Below are 22,128 nucleotides of genomic sequence, written 5' to 3' on the forward strand. Positions count from 1 at the left end.
CCTAAAAAACACTGTTATGTGAAAGAAGTCAATCACAAAGGCAAAATACTGTAAATTTCCATTTTTATATGAAATTTCCAGAATAGGAAATTACTGGTTTCTTGGGCCCAGGGCAGTGGGAAACCATTAAATTGCTGGTCTCTAGAGGCTGGTTTCCAGGTAGTGGGAAATAGAGAGTGACTTCTAGTTTATATATGGGATTTCTTAATGAGGTGAAAAAAAAATGTCATAAAATTATATAGTAGTGATGGTACACAACTCTGTAAATATATTAAAAACCATTGAATTGTATTGTATATTTATTAAAAGGGTGCATTTTACAGGTGAATTATGTATCAACAAACTTAGTTTAAAAAAAAACAGTTAAGGGGCACCTGGGCGGCCCAATCAGCCCCATCAATTCTTGATTTCAGTTCAGGTCATAATCCCGGAGTTGTGAGATGGAGCCCCATATTGGGCTCCATCCTGAGCATGGAGCTTGCTTGGGATACTCTCTCTCTCCCTCTGCCCCTCTCCCCCACTCACGGTCTCTCTCTCAAATAAAAAAAATATATATAAATATAAATAAATAAACAGTTAAGAGACCTGTAGGCAATACTGAGAAGCTCCAACATGTAACTAATAGGTAGGTCCTAAAAAATGGATGGAGTTATAAAGAGGCAACATTTGAAGAGTTAACAACTGAATATCTTTTAGAATTGAGGAAGGAATTCGTTTCTCACATTCAAAGTATAGTTTGTGTCCCAAGAAGGATAAAAAAATATATATCCACATCTAGACAAAACATCAAGATGAAATTGCAGAACATTAGGTAGGATAAACAGAAAATCACAAAAGATGTCAAAGAGAAAAAGACATATATTACCTCATAAGGAATACCGACAGACTATTCCTCAGCAACAAGAGAAAACAAAACACAATGAAGTAATAGCTTCAAAACTGAGAAATTGTATACAAAATACAATCATTCCTTAAAGATTAGCTTGTTTATTTTTTCGTATTTTAGGGGAGGACAATTTTAATTGTTGATACTGTTTCTTTCTTGATTATTCATTTACTCGGGTTTTTAAAAATCCTGAAGAATTTTGAAGTATAGATACTTTAAGTTCTTTTAGAAAATTATCTGTTTTACATAAGGTTTCAAATTTCACATAAAGTTGTTCATTTTATTTTGTTACTTTTTAGGTGCCTGTGATTTTAGGATTTTTTTTTATGTTTTGGTAACTCTTGATGAAAGCAATCCCTTATTATTAATTTCTGTGGTCCTTGATAATATATCTTGCTTTGATATCTACTCAGCCTGAAATTAATATAATCAATCCAGCTTTCTTTTGATTATTTGTCAAGTATACCTTTTATACCCTTTCACTTTTAATCTACCTATGTCTTTATATTTAAAATGAGTTTTTCTTCAATAGCATATAGTTGGTTCTTACATTTTTATCCGATCTCTCTTAATTGAAGTATTTATACCATTTACATTAAATATAATTATTGATATGGCTGGATTTAAATCTACCATCATGATAGTTGTTTTCTATCAATCCTACTTTTTTCCTTTTCCTTCTTTACTTGTCTTCTTTTAGATTAAGTATTTATTTATTTATTTATTTATTATGGAAAAGAGAAAAGACAAAGAGGAAAAGACTCACTTTATGAAACTAGTTTAATTTTGAAAGTAAAACCAAACCAATTTCAGTTGCAAAATCCTAAACACACTGGTAAATCAAATATAGCAAAATATGAAAATACTATTAATAAATCATGATTAAGCAGTTTTTATTCAGAGAATACAAGGATAGCTCTATTTCTGAAAAGCTATTAATGTTAATCACAATATAATGAATTATAAGGAGAAAATTACAGTATCTCCTCAAGAATGCAAAAAAAGTATTCAATAAAATCCAAATATAAGTTTTGAGTAAAAACTCTTCACCAACTTAGTTAAAAAGTAGAAAATTTCTTTACTATTAGTAGTAACAAATAATAATTAAAATGAAGAAGCATTCTCAATAGGGTCAAGAAAAAAACTAAATGTTTGTTGTTACCACTTCTATTTAATATTGTCCTTTAGTTCCTAATCAACAAAGAAAATTAAGAATATAGGATTTCTGGCTGGCAGCCAAGCTGAAAACCCAGCCAACAAATGAGCATCAACCGTAAGACATGAGCAAAGGTATCTCCAGATTATTCCAGCTTACGGCTGGGAAGCCACCCCTAGACTCCATCCGAGGCATATGGAGCAGACACAAAGAAACCCTGCTATACTCTGTCTGAATTCCTAACACACAGAAACCGTAAAATATAATAAAATAAGTATTGTTTTAAGTCACTAAATTTTGGGTTACTCACTGGAACAATGGGGAAAGATTTTTAAATTAAAAAAGCATAATCATAAAAGGAAAAACTAACAATTTTTAAATTTCTATACAACAACGTTTTAACCAAAGACAAGGCACTGAGAGAAGATATCGCCAAGTCATATAACTGTAGAATAACAGACAGCCTAAGTTTGAAAAATGGGCCAAGAATAGGAACAAACCACAAAAGAGGAAACTTAGATGACTCATAAACATACAAAAGATATTTAACCAGGCAATGGGAGAAATAAAAATAACAATTAGGAACCACTTAATAACCAGTCAGATTGGTAAAAATTTTAAGTCTAATAATATCAAATTCAGTAAGGATCAAAAGATATGGAAATCTGGCATGCATTTTGTCATAGCAACTGTCCCCTGCATGATGATGTTATCCAGAAAAGCCAAGGATGTATGGCAGGGACAGCGGCTCCCAGAACCCACTCTCCAGATGTACAGACATCATTCCTCAGCGATCACTTGGGAGCAGTGAAGGGGACACCCTGAGGGACAGGTGGATGTGGTCTGCTGCCAGCCATGAGGTCAGAGCTTTCCCAAATCACAACACAGACCTAGGGATTGTGGAATGTTAATGTACAACTATCAGAGAGCAATTTGTCATTAGATAAGCATTTCAAGGCACAAATACAATTCTAGATATATACCCTTCATAACTCCCACAGCTATGCCTAAGAAGACAGGCAGAAGAATATCCCTTTTAACACTTATAGTGAAAAACTATAAACACCCTATATATCAACTATTAGGAGAACAGATAAATTAACTGCATTATATTCATACAAAGAAATACTGTTCAGCAATGAAGATGAATACCTTACAGTACATGAATAAACACGGATAAATCTGAAAAACAATGATTAGTGATAAAAAGTTTGGAAAATGATACATACAGTATAATGCTATATAATAAGGTTTTAAAACATGCCAAACAATACTGCATATCATATACATATATGGTACAAATCCATACACTTTCTTAGGAGTTTCTTAGGAGTGATTGACACAAATCTCTCTTCTATGAAGAAAAGGAAGAGAAAGAATGGGATTGGGTAGTTACATATAAGGTTTCAAGTGTACCTGGTTTTATTTATGTATAATAAGTTGAAACATATGTGGCAACAGATTAACATTTATTAAAGTAAGGTGATAGGTATAGTACATTGTATTATTTTATAGTCTGTATGTCTGCAATGTTTTAAAATGTTTTTTAAGTTTTAAAAAAACATTGCAAGGGACCATGGAGAGGTTGGAGGCTTGAGAAAGTGAAAAGATGTGGAATCTTGATTGTGGAAAATGTACTAAGTTCAGTTTATTAGAAATGAGTGATACAATTGCCAGTAAAAATACAGTAATTGGATCACATGGAAGCAATTTATGAAAAGATTCGAAACAGTGCCATTTTATTTTATTTTATTTTTTTTTTTAAGTTTTTTTTTCAACGTTTATTTATTTTTGGGACAGAGAGAGACAGAGCATGAATGCGGGAGGGGCAAAGAGAGAGGGAGACACAGAATCAGAAACAGGCTCCAGGCTCTGAGCCATCAGCCCAGAGCCTGACGCGGGGCTCGAACTCACGGACCGCGAGATCGTGACCTGGCTGAAGTCGGACGCTTAACAGACTGCGCCACCCAGGCGCCCCGAAACAGTGCCATTTTAAACAGATGTTCCCTTAATACATTTAATAATGTCTATTTATGAAACATTCTACTTGAATTTCTCTGCCCTACAAAATAAAGAGACAGTTATCAAATAATCAAAAACAAATCTCTGGGGGTGCCTGGCTGGCTGAGTCGATAAAACATGTGATTCTTAATCTCAGAGTTGTAGGTTTAAGCCCCACGTTGGGTGTAGAGACTCTTTAAAAAATAAAATCTTAAAAAAAAAACCCAAAAATCTATGAAACCATAATATAAACTTACACAAAAGAATATTTTGTTTCTATTAGCACCTTTTACAGTTACCTCTATTCTAGAAGACATTTCTCTTGTCAAAGATATAGTAATTAAAATGCAGAGGATTCTGAATATATACATATCTGAATAGAAAATGCTTTGACTTTATTAACTAACACAGTTTAAAGGAGATCTGTAAAAACCTGCTTAGGTCCTTCAAACTCTAGACTCCAAAATTATTGTGTAACTTTATGCTTTATTGAAAATGGTTAGAAGTTATTAAAAAACAAAATTCCACTTTTTGTAATAGCCTTACACTTAAATAGCAACTAGAACCTGTACCTCATCTCTCTGACTTTTGGAGTCTAAGCTTTATAGTTATCACTTGGTTTTTTAAGTATTTTGAGTAACCCTTCCTACTTTTTGAGAGCAGGAAATGTTTTATGCATCACTGTTTTCCCAATACCTAATCCATAGAGATGTTCAATAAATAATTATTTGTTAAATGAATGAAATGAATCTAGCCCCTAGCACAGACACAGTCTCAAAAGCTCTGCAACAGACTGCACAGCCAAAGCAACTATTGTGGGTCAGACCAACTAGCTCATTCAGCTTAAGATTCTGGAAATTATTTAGAGACTTTACTATCCTCAGGAGCTCTACTTTTAATACTTCTCCCCTAATATATCAGGCAGTAAGCCAATCATTTGGATCTAAAATTCTCTTGAAGATAGAAGACCAACAGACAGCTCTTTAAAATGTAATAAAAATATTTTTATATATGGGAATTTCACACTTCATGGACTAATTATGATTCAAGAGGCCAAGATTCACTGCTAATACTACAGGTAATGAGATGATGAGGACTAAGACAAGGTTACTGGATTTTAAAAAAAGGAGAATATAACTCATGATGCACAAAGGAACTATTTCAGTACAGTGGTAGGAACAGAAGACAAACTACTTTTTATAAATATGATAATAATAATTATCTAGTTTAGATTTCTTATATTTAGAGACAATGTGGCTGATTCTACTAAGGGATAATACCACAACAAAGGAGCGAGCATAATTCAAAAAAATCCTATGTATCCATATAATATAGGCCACGCTCAAAGGTAAGTTATCAACTATTTTGAGTTTACTATCTTTCTTTTTTTTTTTTGTTTAAATGCTTATTTTTTATTTTTGAGAGGGGGAAGGGGCAGAGATAGAGTGGGACAGAGGACCTGAAGCGGGCTCTGTGCTGACAGCAGAGCTCCCAAAGGGGGGCTTGAACTCACGCAGTAGGAGATGGTGACCTGAGCTGAAGTCGGAAGCCCAACCGACTGAGCCACCCAGTCGCCTTGAGTTTATTATATTTCATATGCATTTTGATAAGACTGGAACATTAAGAGCAGGATGAGTTTTTTGTTTGCTTGTTTCTTAAGATTTTATTTTTAAGTAACTCTACACTCAATGTGGGTTTTGAACTTACAACACCAAGATCAAAAGTCACATGCTCTACTGGCTGAGCCAGCCCAGTACCCTAGGATAAATTCTATTTTAAAGTACAGCAATTTATTAAATCACTTTTCTTTTGATTTTTATCGTGACACAAGAGAAAATATCAAAACAATTTAAGAATGTTGAGGACTAAAACTCCAAACTGCAAGGTGCAAGGTGGTAGGTGGGAAGTAAACAAGAGTAATAGTACACCATCATAGGAAAAGCAAGTCACACACAGAATAAAATTTATTCCTGGCGCACACAGGTGGCTCAGTTAGTTAAGCGTCCAACTCTTGATTTCTGCCCTGGTCATGATCCCAGGGTTGTGAGACTGAGCTCTGCGACAGGCTCCATGTGCTGAGCATTCAGCCTGCTTAAGATTCTCTCTCTCTCTCTCTCTCTCTCTCTCTCTCTCTCTCTCTCTTTTTTCTCCCTCTGCTCCTTCCCTACTTACACCCACATGTGTGCACTTTCTCTAAAAACAAAAAAATTATTCCTGTACTACATTATTTACTAATTAAAATGATGATGCTAATAATTATAAAACAATTACCAAATCTTTTTAAAGGACATATTATATGTATAGGACTTTTTCTAGGCAACTGTGTTCATAAGAAATATAAAACCTAGGTCTATCATATGTTCTTTTCTCTCCCCATTTTTAAATTGTGTTAAAATAAACAAAGTTTACTCTCAAATGGTTCAGAATGAAAAAGCAAACGGTGAATTTTGAAAAAGGGATAAAAGCTATACTGGATGTTCTACACTATTCTTATTCTTGCAGCTTGACTGCAGCTTGAAATTTATGTAAATAAACAGTTAAAAATTGTGCCTAAGACATAGAAGCTACATATGGAATTCTAATTGATAACACTAAAGAATACAAGCAATTATTAGCAAGTAATTATGTAAAAATACAAAAATACATGTAATTTCAAAGCACTGTCAGTTTATCACACCCAAATTGTAAACAATGACAGATCTGTGTCTTTCATGAAACTGGATAAATATAATGGGGTCAATTATATCAGGACATTCTGTATATGGTCAGTAATTTCAATTAAGATTCAGAAATTGTGGAAATTACCTCTAGCAATGTTTATTAATATTATTAATGCTGAAAACAGGTTTTTGTGCATCACTGAATTCAGTCCTCACTGACTAACATTTAATGGGTCAAAAAGAATGAGTTTTCTGTTGACTCAGCCAGTGCAGTGATTGACAAACATAATTCAATAATACCAGAAAGAATAAAATGTCAACTTCTGTGTGTGATACTTACAAGACTCTACCAATGCTTTATTTTTATTCTATCCTTTTAAAACTATTTTCTCTTACTTCTGATTTACTTCCTTGCTGCTGTTTTTGTTGTTGTTGTTTTGGGATTGTTTTTTGTTTTGTTTTGTTTTGTTTGCAAGAGAGAGAGAGAGCACTCATGTGCACACATAAGCAAGGGAGAGGGAGACAGAGATGGAGACAGAGAATTCTAAGCAGGCTGCATGCCCAGCACAGAGCCAGACTCAGGGCTCTATCTTATGATGGTGAGATCATGACCTGAGCTGAAATCAGGAGTTGGATGCTCAACCAACTGAGCCACCCAGGTGCCCCGGCTTCATTGTTTTAATTTTTCAGTAGACTTTTTGTTTTATCTTTCATATTTTTTAATCTTAACTTTCCTTTCAATTGTCATTTTTATCTTATTTATTATTATTATATGAGCCTCAGTTTACACCAATAAGAAGAAAGCATTATATATGGATAACACAGATTATGAACATACAAATTGGAATCCTTTTTTTCCATCCATTTCTATATTAAGTCTCTACAAAATCTGAGATTTAGTATATCAGAAGTTATACATTCAGACAAAAACTCACTTCTACAATATTACTATACTTGTGCAGATATCATATTTAGACTGCTGAAACAATGTTGCTTTCTCACATTATTTACCATCATTGATTTTTGCCTTATATAACTATTAATAATTCTATAAACAATACAATATATATTACAAGAAGTTAAATTAGAATTTATATTTATGGAAGGGCTTGATGTCCTTTGCTTATTACAGAAATGATGCAGGTAGGAAAGAATCTTCTGACAGAAATCCAACACTGTGTCCTATGATTGCTTTAGAGTATACTAGCTCAAATCTGGCCTATCTTTATGAAATTTTATAATTTATAAAGATAATTTATATATTTTTTCATATTTCTTAACAGATCAATGCATTAAGCTATATTACACTGTAAGATATATACTTGTAACATAACCATAAATCACAGAGAAAGTATCATCACAGAAAGGAAAATTGAAGTTTATAGACAGATTAAATGATTTACCAAAATTACATAGACAGCAAAGTAGCAGACTAGAGGATGTAAACACTAACATGTCCCTAGCCTAAAGAATGAGAAGAACTTCTCTTGGTCATGTCACAGGAGCAAGTGAAAAGAAATACAAAAGTGGCTATGCAGAACCAAAAGCAGCACTGTGTGAATTGATCTAAATCATCAAGATTATCTCTATAATATCTGCTAGACACTTCATAGAACCATAGATACCTCAGCACTTTATTTTGTCTGCTCTGCAATGAGCAAGTATGTCCTACTTCCAAAATTTCTACTATACCAGAACCACTGAATCAGACAGTGATTTTATTTATTTATTTATTTATTTATTTATTTATTTATTTATTTATTTATTTATTTATTTTACACACATGGCAGATTTATTTTTAATAAAATGGGGCAAAAACCAGCTTTCTTGCCCGAGCAATTAATCTATAGAAGATAGTGTGTATATTTTACATTTATAAACCAGCAACCAAAATTGCTGAATATCCCCAGTAGATCTTATTGTTCAGTGGTGTGATGATTCTTTCTTTGTCTTGCCCACACCCATTGCCAGTGGTTGTACCAGATTTTTTCTAGGAGCATGCTGTCTACTCAGGCCTATGTCAGTGTACGTTTAGCCTTCAGACAGTGATTTTAAAAGCTTTTTGTTTTGAACTGATGGTCACCAGAGAGGAGGCAAGTAGGGGGAATGGGTGAAATAGGTGATGAGGATTAAGGAGTGCACTTGTTGTGATGAGTACTAGGTGATATATGCAATCATGAATCACTATATTTTACATCTGAAACTAATATAACACTGTATGTTAACCATACTGGAATTAAAATTTTAAAAAGATAAAAAAATTAAAAATATATATATAAGCTTTTTGTTTGGGACAGGTATAAAAAAGAACCAACAGGAGAGCAAATAGTATATAATGTTATAATATACATCAGTTCTGATTCTTTCAAGATAAGCTCTTCACTGAGAAGTTTTTTTTAGCCTGAATCATTGTAATTATAATCCAGAACCAATAAAATAAAGGATCAAATGTGTTAGAAACAAGGACTGAAGACTGAAGGGAGCCATGGAAAAGACTGGTTCACTACACGGGGATATTCTTACCCTTGCAAAAACTTTGATCAAAAGCATTGTTGCAAAAGCATAGCTAGAAGAGAATGAACATAGACACTCCTCAAAATTCACCTCTGACTCAGATTCCAAAGAGTGGTCAAGGCTTGCTCTGATTTTGGTATGTGGTTGGAGGGAGACTATTTCAAACTGGTAATATATAAGGAGAAACACTACAGGTTAAGATAAACACCAATCTTCTTAGGGCTTTTTCACAGCTATACAATAATAGGAATGCAGGCTGCAATTGGTGTGGGGGGGTGGTAAGGAGTTGGGAGTATATAAGGATACACAGTCTTATCAGATAAAATGTTCTTAGGCAGTGAGGCAAATATTCAAAGTTGCCTTAGGCAGTGAGGCAAATATTCAAATATTCAAATATTCATCATGTAGGCAATCTAAAGTTGGAGTAAAGTGGCTCCAGGCTAGCTCAGTCTGAGAAGCATGAGAGTCTTGATCTTAGGGTTGTGAGTTCAAGTCCCATGATGGATGTAGAGATTACTCAAAAATAAAATCTTTAGGAAAACCTGGGTGGCTCAGTCAATTAAGTGTTGACTCTTGACTTTGGGTATTGATCTCATGGTTCATGGGATTGAATCCTGCGTCAAGCTCTGGGCTGAAGGTGTGGAGACTGCTTGGGATTCTCTCTCTCTCTCTCTCTCTCTCTCTCTCCCTCCCTCCCTCCCTCCCTCCCCCACTCATGCTCTAAACAAACAGGGAGTTAAGATGGTGGAGAAGTAGGGGGATTAGGATTTTCCTCATACCTGAAGCACAGCTGTATTGAGGTCAGATCACTTGCAACACCCAGGAAATCAATCTGCGGAGTGGCAGTAGGATCTCCGTAGTTGGAGGGAGACAGCTTGGTGGGATTGAGGTGCGTGTATGTGAATGAGGGGAGATAAAACAGCGTCTGACTTCCGCTCAAGTCACAATCTCATGGTTCATGGGTTCAACCCCTGTCGGGCTCTGTGCTGACAGCTCAGAGCCTGGAGCCTGCTTCGGATTCTGTATCTCCCTCTCTCTATGCCCCTCCCCTGCTCATGCTCTGTCTCTCTCTCTCTCAAAAATAAATAAACATTAAAAAAAATTTAAAAAGGAAGAGCTAAAAAAATCTGTAAGCTGAAAACAATAGAAAGCTTATTTAAAAAATTAAAGAAGACACAAAGAAATGGAAAAACATTCCACGTTCATGGATTGGAAGAAAAATTTTGTTAAAATGTCAATACTACCCAAAGCAATCTGCATATTCAATGCAATCCCTATCAAAATAACACCAGCATTCTTCACAGAGCTAGAACAATCCTAAAATTTGTATGGAACCACAAAAGACCTGTATAGCCAAAGAAATGTTGAAAAAGAAAACCAAAGCTGGAGGCATCACAATCCCAGAATTTAACCTGTATTAAAAGCTGTAATCATCAAGACAGTATGGTACTGGCACAAAAAAAAAGATGCATAGATCAATGAAACAGAATAGAGAACCCAGAAATGGACCCGCAAATACATGCTAACTAATCTTCAACAAAGCAGGAAAGAATATCCAATGGAAAAATGAGAGTCTCTTTAGCAAATGGTTCTGGGAGAACTGGACATGTAGAAAAATGAAACTGGACCACTCTCTTATACCATACACAGAAATAAATTCAAAAATGGATGAAAGACCTAAATGTGAGACAGGAAACCATCAAAATCCTACAGGAGAATACAGGCAGCAACCTCTTTGACCTTGGCCACAGCAACTTCTTACTTGACATGTCTCCAAAGACAAGGGAAGTAAAAGCAAAAATGAACTATTGAGACCGCATCCAGATAAAAAGCTTCTGCACAGCGAAGGAAACAATCAGCAAAACTAAAAGGCAACTGACAGAATGGGAGAACATATTTACAAATGACATGTCAGATAAAGAGTTAGTATCCACAATCTATAAGGAACTTAACCAAACTCAGCACCCAAAAAACAAATAATTCAGTGAAGAAATGGGCAGAAGACATGAATAGACACTTTTCCGTAATAGACACCCAGATGCCAAATAGATACATGAAAAGATGCTCAATATTGCTCACCATCAGGGAAATACAAATTAAAATCACAATGAGATACCACTTCACACTGCTCAGAATATCTAAAATTAACAACTTGCAGATCAACAGATGCTGGTGAGGATGTGGAGAAAAGGAAACCCTATGGCACTGTTGGTGGGAATGCAAACTGGCATAGGCACCCTGGAAAACAGTATGGAGGTTCCTCAAAAAATTAAAAGTAGAGCTACCCTATGACCCAGCAATTGCACTACTAGGAATTTATCCTAAGGATACAAAAATGCTGATTCCAAGGGGCACATGCACCCCAGTAGTTATAGCAGTGCTATCAACAATAGCCAAATTATGGAGAGAGCCCAAATGTCCATCAACTGATGAATCAATTGAGAAGATGTGGTGTGTGTGTGTGTGTGTGTGTGTGTGTGTGTGTATACATATATATGCAATGGAATACTACCCAGTGATGGAAAAAGAATTAACTCTTGCCATTTGCACAATGGAATTGGAGGAATAATTAGCGAAATAAGTCAGTCAGAGAAAGACAGAGATCACATGATTTCACTTACGTGTGGAATTTGAGAAACTGAACAGATGAACATAGGGGAAGGGAAGGAAAAACAAGATAAATACAGAGAGGGAAGCAAAAGAGAAGAGACTCTTAAATACAGAGAACAAACTAAGAGTTGATGGGGGGGGTGTTTAATGGGTGATGGGCATTAAGGAGGGCACTTCTGGGGATGAGCACTAGGTGTATATGTAAGTGATGACTCACTAGGTTCCACTTTGGAAGCCAAGACTACACTGTATGTTAACTAACTTGAGAATTAAAAAAAAAAAAAAAAAAAAGGCACCTGTGGCTCAGTTGGTTAAGCATCTGACTTCGGCTCAGGTCTTGATCTCACAGTTCGTGGGTTCGAGTCCTGCATCAGGCTTTGCACTGACAGTGTGGAACCTACTTGGGATTCTCTCTCTCCCCATCTCTCTCTGCCCCCCCCACTCATGCTTTCTTTCTTTCTCAAAATAAATAAATAAATTTATTTTAAAAAACAACAAAGTTCCTTAAAATAAAAATAATATATATGAAAAAATAAACATTTTCTTAAAAAAATTAAAATAAAATATTTTTTAAAAAGAAAATAAAATGGGAGTAAAAACAGAATTGGGACCTGGGCAGGCAGTTTTACCAAAGGTAGGAGTCTACATATGAATGCAATGGTCACAAAGAAAACAAAATAACAATCAACAAAAACAAAGACCAGTTCCCTCCCTAACTTCTCAGGTTTTTGAATGATGAACTAAATGACTGAATAAATCTATAGTATCAAAGCCTTCAGGATACAAAACAGTATACAGATAAACAGAGAAGGAAGTCAAGAAGAATCTACCTATATATTGTTAAGCAAATAGTAATTCTTTATAAATCTGCCCTTATATGAAGACGACTCATCTAGAAGAAAACCCCAGGCAAAAATTTTGTCATTAAAAGGTATGAAATAAACACAGTAGGTAAAAGATTAATGAAGAAGACACATACCAGGAAACAAGAATGAAAGACTGCTTTCTACACCCAGGAAAATTTCTCTCTGTAAAGTAAGTTATAAAATGAAATAAAAATAGAATGAATCAAAATTTGTGGATTTAGTTCAACTCTAGTCAAAACTCACAGGATTATTTTCTGTCACTTGACAAAAATGGTCAAAACATACCTGAGAAAAGCAACTAACATAAGAATTCTGAAATAAGTGAGCAAAGGTGAGAGGTCTGTCCTAAGAAATATTGAAACTTAGGGTGCCTGGGTGGCTCAGTTGGTTAAGCGTCCAACTCTTGGTTTCGGCTCGGGTCACGATCTCACATTTGGTGGGTTCAAGCCCCCTGTTGGGCTCTGTGCTGACAGTGCAGACCCTGCTTGGAATTCTCTCTCTCTGTCCCTCATGCACTCTCTAGCTCTCTCTCAAAATAAGTTAATAATCTTAAAAAAAAATAAATACCAAAACTTATACAGCTAACAATTAAAATTAAGGTATTGAGGAAGAAATAAGAATATGAAAGAAACCCTTCTGCCTCCGTGAGCAGTGCCATGGCAATTGGCAAGAACAAGCACCTTACAAAAGGCAGCAAAAAAGGAGCCAAGAAAAAAGTGGTTGATCCATCTTCTAAGAAAGATTGGTATGATGTGAAAGCACCAGCTATGTTCAATAAAGTAATATTGAAAAAACACTAATTACAAAAGCTCAAGGAACCAAAATTGCATCTGATGGCCTTGAGTGTCATGTTTATGAATTAAGCCTTGCTTACCTGCAGAATGATGAAGGTACATTTAGAACTGAGGATGTTCAGGGCAAAAACTGCCTAATTTCCATGGCATGGATCTTACCTATAAAAAAATGTGTTCCATGGTCAAAAAATGGCATTACATGACTGAAGGTTATGTTTTGATGTCAATACTCCCAAAAGTTATTTTGTCTGTTTTGTGTTGGTTTTACTAAAAAATGCAACAGTCAGATTCACAAGACTTTTTATGCTCAGCACCAACAAATTTGGAAGAAGATGATGGAAATCATGACCTAAGAGGTGCAGACAGGTGAATTGAAAAAAATGGTCAATAACTCGATTCCAGACAGCATTGGTGTTAGGATGTCCTTGGAACCACAGTAGAGGGGACGGCCATCTTGCCAGCTCAACCCAATGAAAAGCCCCTAGTAGCTGCCAGAACGAATTGGAGGTCAACCAATCACCGAGCGACAGCACGACCTGACGCGGAAAAAGGCCCACCCGGACCTAAACCCTGAACCGCTGCAGCTTAAAAACCCCGCCCCACCACACCTGGCGGCGACTTCCCTGACTCTTCTCTCTCTCCCTGAGTCACAAAACCTCGCCCAAGACCTTAGTTCCCAAATAAAGCCTTTGACTGCTAAAACTTTTTAGCCTCTGACTCCTATCTTTACCCTGCCTTACGCCTGACCCTAACAATTGGAAAAGACATAGAAAAGGCTTGCCAGGAGCACCATGGTGGCTCAGTCAGTTGAGCATCTGATTCTAGGTTTTGACTCAGGTCATAATCACGCAGTTTGTGGGATCGAGCCCCGCGTCCAGCTCTGCACTGACAGCACAGAACCTGCTTGGGATTCTCTCTCTCTCTCTGACCCTCCCCACTCACAATCAGGCTCACTCTCTCTCTCAAAATAAACATTAAAAAAAAGGAAAGAAAAGGCTTGTCAGTCTGTTTATCTCCTCCATGATGTCCTTGTTAGAGAAGTAAAAATGCTAAAGAAGCCTAAGTTTGAATTGGGAAAGCTCATGGCACTTCATTGTGAAGGTAGTACCTCTGGAAAAGCTACTGTTTATAAGACTGGTGCTACAGTTGACCATGTTGATAAACATGAGCCATCACTCCAAGAATTCAAAATTTAGACATTTAATGGTGAGAAATAAGAAATCTTATTTGCGATGTTTAAAAACAGAAGAAAATGAAAGACATAATTCAAAGAATACAAAATACAAATACTCATTTCTTTATGAGAAAGCGAGCAAGTGGGCAAGGAGCAGAGAGAGAGGGAGACAGAGAATCCCAAGCACTTTCTGTACTGTCAGCACACAGCCCAATATGGGGCTTCAACTCACGAACCATGAGATCATAAACTGGCTCAAAATCAAGAGTCAGACATTCAACCAACTGAGCCACCCCAGTGCTATGCCCTTAATATGTATTTTTAAAGTGATATTTCAAATTAGTGAAAAAAGGAACAAGCATTCAATAAATAATATTGGGATAATGGGCTAAAAATCTGGGAGAAAAATTAAATGATCTATAACTCACAATTCTAGATTTCCAAATCAGACCAAAAAATACATTTTAAAATATCAGCAGGAATATTTTTATCACCTTAGCACAGAGAATGGCCTCCTTCTAGAGGTGGCATCTGTGTCAAACACTGCTCATTATCCCTCAATGTCCATTCTCTTATTTCTAGCTGGAGGATAGAATCATACAAAAACCCAGATTTAGCTGGGAACCTCCCCCTCAGCTAGCAGTTTCATTCCCCAATGCTCTCTTGCAATGTTGTGACAAAGTTATAAACAAGCACATATGAACAAAGTCACATGTGCAACTTCCCAGTTATATTCTTTAAACAGGTCTACCTTCCACTTCTTTCTCCCTTCCTGATGCTGGAAGAAAGTGACAACTAATACCATCCCCTTGGATTCACAGATGGAATTCACACAGTAGGAGTGTCAAAGCCATTCTTGGACCACTCCCTATTAAACTGTTACATGGAAGAGAAATAAAGTTTTATCTCATTTAAGCCACTGCAGCTTTGGTCTCTTTGTTCTAGCAGGTTGGCCTGTATTCTAATACCAAAGCTATAAACCACACAGGAAAAGAAAGAGATCGTAGCACTTACAAAATAAAATTTTTTCACATGGAAAATGTATATAGTTAAATGTATACAAAATTATTCACACAAGGTTAAAAAGTAAAGAACAAATTGTTAAAAATATATTTTCAACATATGTGGTAAAAGTTTCATTCCTATGAATAAATAAAAAAAGGACACGTACCCAAAAAGAAAAGCAGACAAAATATATGTGTGGACAATTCCAGAGAAAATACATACCAAAAAAAAGCCCTATTATTTACCTCTAATACTTTACCTAATATATACAAATCTAAGTAAGATACAACTTTTTCCTTATTAGATTGGTAAGGATTAAAAGTATCAGGAAAAGGGAACTCTCATACAAATTAGTGCAAGTTTTGTACAGGAATAATCTACCAAAATTGATAAAATTTAATGTACATACTCTTTAATCCAATAACTATTTTCTAAGAAAATGGTCACACTCACTCACACACACACACACACACACACACACACTTCTCAACAATTTCTGTAATAGTAAAAAACTAGAAGCTTCCATTTCCTGAAATAAGAGGTTGGTTAAACAAATTAGAGTATATCCACAAAACAGAATATTCTGCTGCCATTAAAATGATATAGTTTGATATATTATGATACAGAAATATTCATGACATATAGTTGAATGAAAAACAGGTTCCCAAAATAAAATGCTCAGTAGGATATTTGTATATACTGGTACAGGAATAAGTGTAATAATTTACACCAACACATTTAGTAATTATCTCTGGATGGTGAGATTTCTGTATTACCTCAATTTTTTTTTTTTAAACAAAGAACATAAGATACTCTTAAATATAGAAGGAAAAAAGCCATTTTCACTTATAAACAAAAATACAGAAGTAATGACATATCAATATGTCAATTTCTACAGAGAAATCATCCATGAGAATTGAAAAATTCCCACAAAGAATTTAGCAATGAACAATTGTTAGTGATCTTCCTCAAGAAGAACAGTTTCACTGGAGTGATGGGAGTAAAAGACATACTGTAATAGAGTGGGTTAGCAACAATTAATTTCAAGTTTTCCTGCATCTCTATCCCTCAACCCTTCCAAACTCTAGGAACTACTATTACAACTCAACAGGATTTCAAGATTCCTCAGGACTATTATCACGGACCACATAGTCTAAGTCTACACATCCATCTATGCATCCATTTACTCCAGTCAAAATTAACCACCCCTTTCTCTGGCATCCTGCAATACTTAGCATATCTATTTATGGATATTTATGGTTATTATTTATGTGTCTATATAAATAGTGTATTGTTTATATTTCTATAACGTCCATCATGTTATATGGTCTTTGCTATCAATCATAGAGTCATTCATGTCTGTTTCTTACGAGTCTTTTTTTTCCCAAAGTTTATTTAAGAGAGAGAGAGAGAGCACACATGTGTGCATGCAGGGGAGGGGTAGAGAGAGAGGGAAAGAATCCCAAGCAGGCTTTACACTGACAAAAGCTCAAACTCATGTACTGCAAGATCATGACCTGAGCCGAGATCAAGAGTCAGACGCTTAACCAAGGAGCCACCCAGGTGCCCCTGTTTCTCAAGACTCATAAGCATAGTATCTTTCATAGAGCCTAGGAACCAGCTAACTACCTACAACTCTGAATTTAGTGACAAAGTGATTTAGAGTCACTAAATCAGTGATTCTAAATCACTGATAAGTCAGAACCACTTCTAAAACAAAAAGAACAAGTTCAGAAAGTGAATTCAAAAGAACTAAGCAAAGAATGACTACGTTTTCTATTGGTTATTAGTTTCTACTTCAAGACTATCTGCACACAGGTAATCAACTTCCATGATTAGCTGTCAGCATTTCAGTCTTTTGTGTATTCCTAAGAATTCAATTAATAGTATGCATGCATGATTTGGCAATGAAGTTAAAAAACTAACAATGAGTGAATGATCACTGGAATATGGGTTAGTTACCTATCTATTCTTAAAACTTGAGACTAAGCAAACTACCAAAACCCCTCTGATACTGACTTCATGATGTTTTACATAGACTATCGTTGTATAAAGCTCCTGAACCACCAGCATTGATCTTCATGAGAAAGTTCTGAACGGTTATATTATATTTCCAGAAATTATAAACTGCCTTCCTTCTTGAAGCCTGCCTAAACCAATTTCTGAGAAATTTCGTTCAGCTACAAAGCTATATAATTATTGCCAAATTAATCTTAACAAATCTACACATTTCTGCCATTTTGTCATTTCTATCCTATACTGTTACATGAGACCTTTGAACTAAATAGCATCTTAGTTCAGATTCTAAAAATCTACATGTTTATAATTTGATGCAATACTATTTAAGTTTTCACCTGCATTTATTAATTCAGAATAGAATTCCAGAAGGACACTGGACTCAGGAAGAACACCTATGTTCTTGTTCAGTATATGAGTACCTATCAGCTATGAAATAAAAGGAGTGATCACAATAAAACCTAAAGAAAATGCGGTAGAAAACAAATTTAAATTATTCAAGAGAAGAGAGAATAAAATAAAAATGGAAACAAACAAAAAAAACATAAGTAAATTTAATTCAGGGGCACCTGCATGGCTAGGTTGGTTGAGCATCTGACTCTTGACTTTGGCCCAGGTCATGATCCGGGAGTCATGGGATTGAGCCTGGCATCAGACTCCACGCTGAGCATGGAACCTGTTTAAGAATCTCTCTCCCTCTGCCCCTCTTCCCTTTTCCCCTCACCTTTCTCTCAAAAATAAAAAACTCAATTCAATAGGCATTTTACCAAGTGCTTTTCATATTCTAGGCACGAAGTTATGTGTTAAGAATATAAAGGTAAATAGGGGTCCCTGGGTGGCTCAGTTGGTTGAATGTCCAACTCTTGATTCTGGCTCAAGTCATAATCCCAGGATTGTGGGATCGAGCCCGTATCCAGCTCTATGCTGAGTGTGGAGCCTGCCTAAAATTCTCTCTCTCTCTCTCTCTCTCTCTCTCTCTCTCTCTCTCTCTTCCTCTGCCCCTCTCCCCCACTCATGTTCTAAAATTAAAAAAAAAAAATATAAAGGTACATATGGGGCACCTGGGTGGCTCAGTTGGTTGTGTCCAACTCTTGGTTTCAGCTCAGGTCATGATTTCACAAATGGTAGGATCAAGCTCCTTGTCAGTGCAGAGCCTGCTTGGAATTCATTCTCTCTCTCTCTCTCTCTCTCTCTCTCTCTCTCTCTCTCTCTGCTCCTCCCCAACTTGTGGTGTTTCTGTCACTCTCAAAATAAATAAAAACTTTAAAAAAGAATACAAATAGAACGAAGTATTAATTAACTTGGTAATGCTTAATAAGTCTTCAGCCAAAAAGAAACAAGGACCCAAAAGCCCCAAATGAGATAAATAAAATTGCTGTTTAGGGCTGAACCACAGCATTTGCCACTAATTAATTTACAAATCTATGTCTAAGGTTCCTAATCTGTATAATGAGGAATGCAGACTCAAGATCCTTCACTTCTAAAATTCTAAGACTCAAAACCATGTTAACAGAATAGAAATTGGGACAGTAGATCCAAATCTACAAAAAGTATAAAAAGATGATTATGAAACCCTTATAGTGAACCAGTATATACTTAAGGTATCAAAATTTCAAAAGAAAAAAAATATTATAATATGGATATGTAATATGTATTTTACATACAAAAGCTTCAAAAATACATCCAGATCTAGGAAAATAATCTCTACATCTTCCTTCATTCATAGGAATTGTTTTTAGACCATATAAAGTTAGGAGGACACTAAGCTAAATCTACAAATGGCAGCCTAAAATGCTAGGACCAAAACTTACAAACATTAGCAAAATATTTTTCCTTTAAGATCTAGAAGCTTACTAAATTCCTGAAAAACAAATAGCTTCAAATTATTACCAATTCATAAATTAAATTATAATCATGAAATATATTCAGAATCTCAAGTAAATCTGGCTGACCTTACTGAGAGTACAGAAAATATGGATTTGAATCCTGCATTTACCATACACTAGCTCTGTCATCTTGGGCAAGTTATTTAACCACATCTCAGTTTCCTCAAGTGTGAAACAGAACAGATATAGAACCTACCTCAAAGAATTCTTGTGAGGATGAAATAAATATATGCCAAGTCCTAATAGTATAATACAAATATAAGTAAAAGATGCTAACAGATAATATACAGAAAAAATAAAAGCGGCCATTTTAAGAGGCACCTGGCTGGCTCAGTCAGTACAGCAGGGGACACTTGATCTCTGAGTCGTGAGTTCAAGCCCCACATTGGGTGTAGAGTTCACTTATAAAAAAAAAAGTGTCCATTACATGCAAATATATTAAATCTGACTAATAATCAAAGACATACAAATTTGAACAATCTTGAGTCATCATTATGGACCAACCAGATCATCAAAGGGTAAAAAAAAAAAAAAAAAGCTTTTTGTTTGGTTTTTAATTTTTTTTAATGTTTATTTATTTTTGAGAGAGAGACAGAGCATGAGTTGGGGAGGGGCAGAAAGAGAGAGAGACACAGAATATGAAGCAGGCTCCAGGCTCTGAGCTGTCAGCACAGAGCCCAATGCGGAACTTGAACCCACAAACCCATGAGATCATGACCTGAGCCAAAGTCAGACACTTTAACTGACTAAGCCACCCAGACACCCCCACAAAAAGTATTTTGTTTTGTTTTTTTTTGAAGGTGTAGCAGCAAGTATGCTCTCATACAATTTTAGAGAGAGTATAAATTGTTACCATTGTTTGGAAAGTAGTTTCGTAACAATAACCAAAATTCTGATCCAGCCATTTCTCTTTTAGGAATTACACTATAAAAATAACCACAAGAGCATAAAGCCAAATCTACAAAATGTTTAAGAGGGAACTCCTCATAATTTGGAAAATTTTGAAGCCATTCAAAATATCTATTAATGAAGACACTTCTCTAAAGAAGACATCCAGATGGCCAACAGGCACATGAAAGGATGCTCAACGTCATCCTCATCAGGGAAATACAAATCAAAACCACACTGAGATATCACTTCATTCCAGTCAGAGTGGCTAAAATAAACAAATCAGGAGACTATAGATGCTGGAGAGGATGTGGAGAAATGGGAACCCTCTCGCACTGTTGGTGGGAATGCAAACTGGTGCAGCCACTCTGGAAAACAGTATGGAGGTTCCTCAAAAAAATAAAAATAGATCTACCCTATGACCCAGCAATAGCACTGCTAGGAATTTATCCAAGGGATACAGGAGTACTGATGCACAGGGGCACATGTACCCCAATGTTTATAGCAGCACTTTCAACAATAGCCAAATTATGGAAAGAGCCTAAATGTCCATCAACTGATGAATGGATAAGGAAGATGTGGTTTATATATACAATGGAATACTACTTGGCAATGAGAAAGAATGACATATGGCCTTTTGTAGCAATGTGGATGGAACTGGAGAGTGTTATGCTAAGTGAAATAAGTCATACAGAGAAAGACAGATACCATATGTTTTCACTCTTATGTGGATCCTGAGAAACATGGGGGAGGAGGAGGGGAAAAAAAAGTTACAGAGAGGGAAGAAGGCAAACCATAAGAGACTCTTAAAAAGTGAGAATAAACTGAGGGTTGATGGGGGATAGGAGGGAGGGGGAAATGGGTGATGGGCACTGAGGAGGGCACCTGTTGGGATGAGCACTGGGTATTGTATGGAAACCAATTTGACAATAAATTTCATATTAATAAATAAATAAATAAATGTCTATTAATGAGCATTAATGCAATTTGGGTATATCCATAAAGTGACTTTGTAGTCATTAAGAAGTGATTTATATTCTCTATATTGATAAGAAGCAAAGTGCTCCACAACATACTTTCTTGAGTAAAAGAGAAAATTACAAGCCAACAGAGTATGACCTTATATTTATAAATGTGTTATGTATTCTTATAGAGAAGAAAGTTCAATATTATAGTGTTAAAGTGCTTACCTCCAGATAGGATTTTAAGTGACTTAACTACCTTACATAAATTCTTCATGTATTACTTAAACTTTCTATATGAGTATTCATTACCTTTATAATCAGAAAAAAATCTATTTTCATTATTCAAATAATTTTATAAACAATTACTGAAAGAGGAATATAAATTCCTCCTCCAATGATTGTTTTCACCGCACGAAAGAACTGATCCGAACAAACATTATTACATAAGGAAAAGAAAACATACTCTGAATGTACCCTAAGATTAGAGGAACCTGACAACTCAAGGAAAGGAAAAGTAAGACAGACCAATTATGGCAAAAAGATTCAACAGTATCTCTATCATAAAACATATCCAACATTATGACTACAGTCTTCTTATATACTACAAGAAATAAAACTAGGAACCTGAATGAGGAAGAGAAAGGCAAAAGAAAGAGCTAAGAAATTTGCTAGGCACAACCAAACTTAACACTGCTTTTCAAGTGACT

At 35.5% G+C, this 22,128-nt stretch overlaps 1 protein-coding gene and 1 pseudogene across 20 annotated transcripts in view; one reads left to right on the forward strand and one right to left on the reverse strand.

The window, feature by feature from the left end:
- BAZ2B (bromodomain adjacent to zinc finger domain 2B) overlaps nucleotides 1–22,128 on the reverse strand; it is a 322,262-nt gene that overhangs the window by 255,136 nt on the left and 44,998 nt on the right. For 2 of the 20 annotated variants that reach the window (XM_032594414.1, XM_030328076.2), the window contains exon 2: nucleotides 13,568–13,646. The exons of the other annotated variants lie outside the window; for them this stretch is intronic. The gene's annotated coding sequence lies outside the window, so the exon portion shown is untranslated. The remainder of the gene's footprint in view (nucleotides 1–13,567; nucleotides 13,647–22,128) is intronic. 20 annotated transcript variants of the gene reach the window in all.
- LOC115522328 lies at nucleotides 13,350–14,732 on the forward strand (annotated as a pseudogene).

The sequence above is a fragment of the Lynx canadensis genome, chromosome C1, assembly GCF_007474595.2.
Source record: "Lynx canadensis isolate LIC74 chromosome C1, mLynCan4.pri.v2, whole genome shotgun sequence".
NCBI classification, from domain to species: Eukaryota; Metazoa; Chordata; class Mammalia; order Carnivora; family Felidae; genus Lynx; species Lynx canadensis.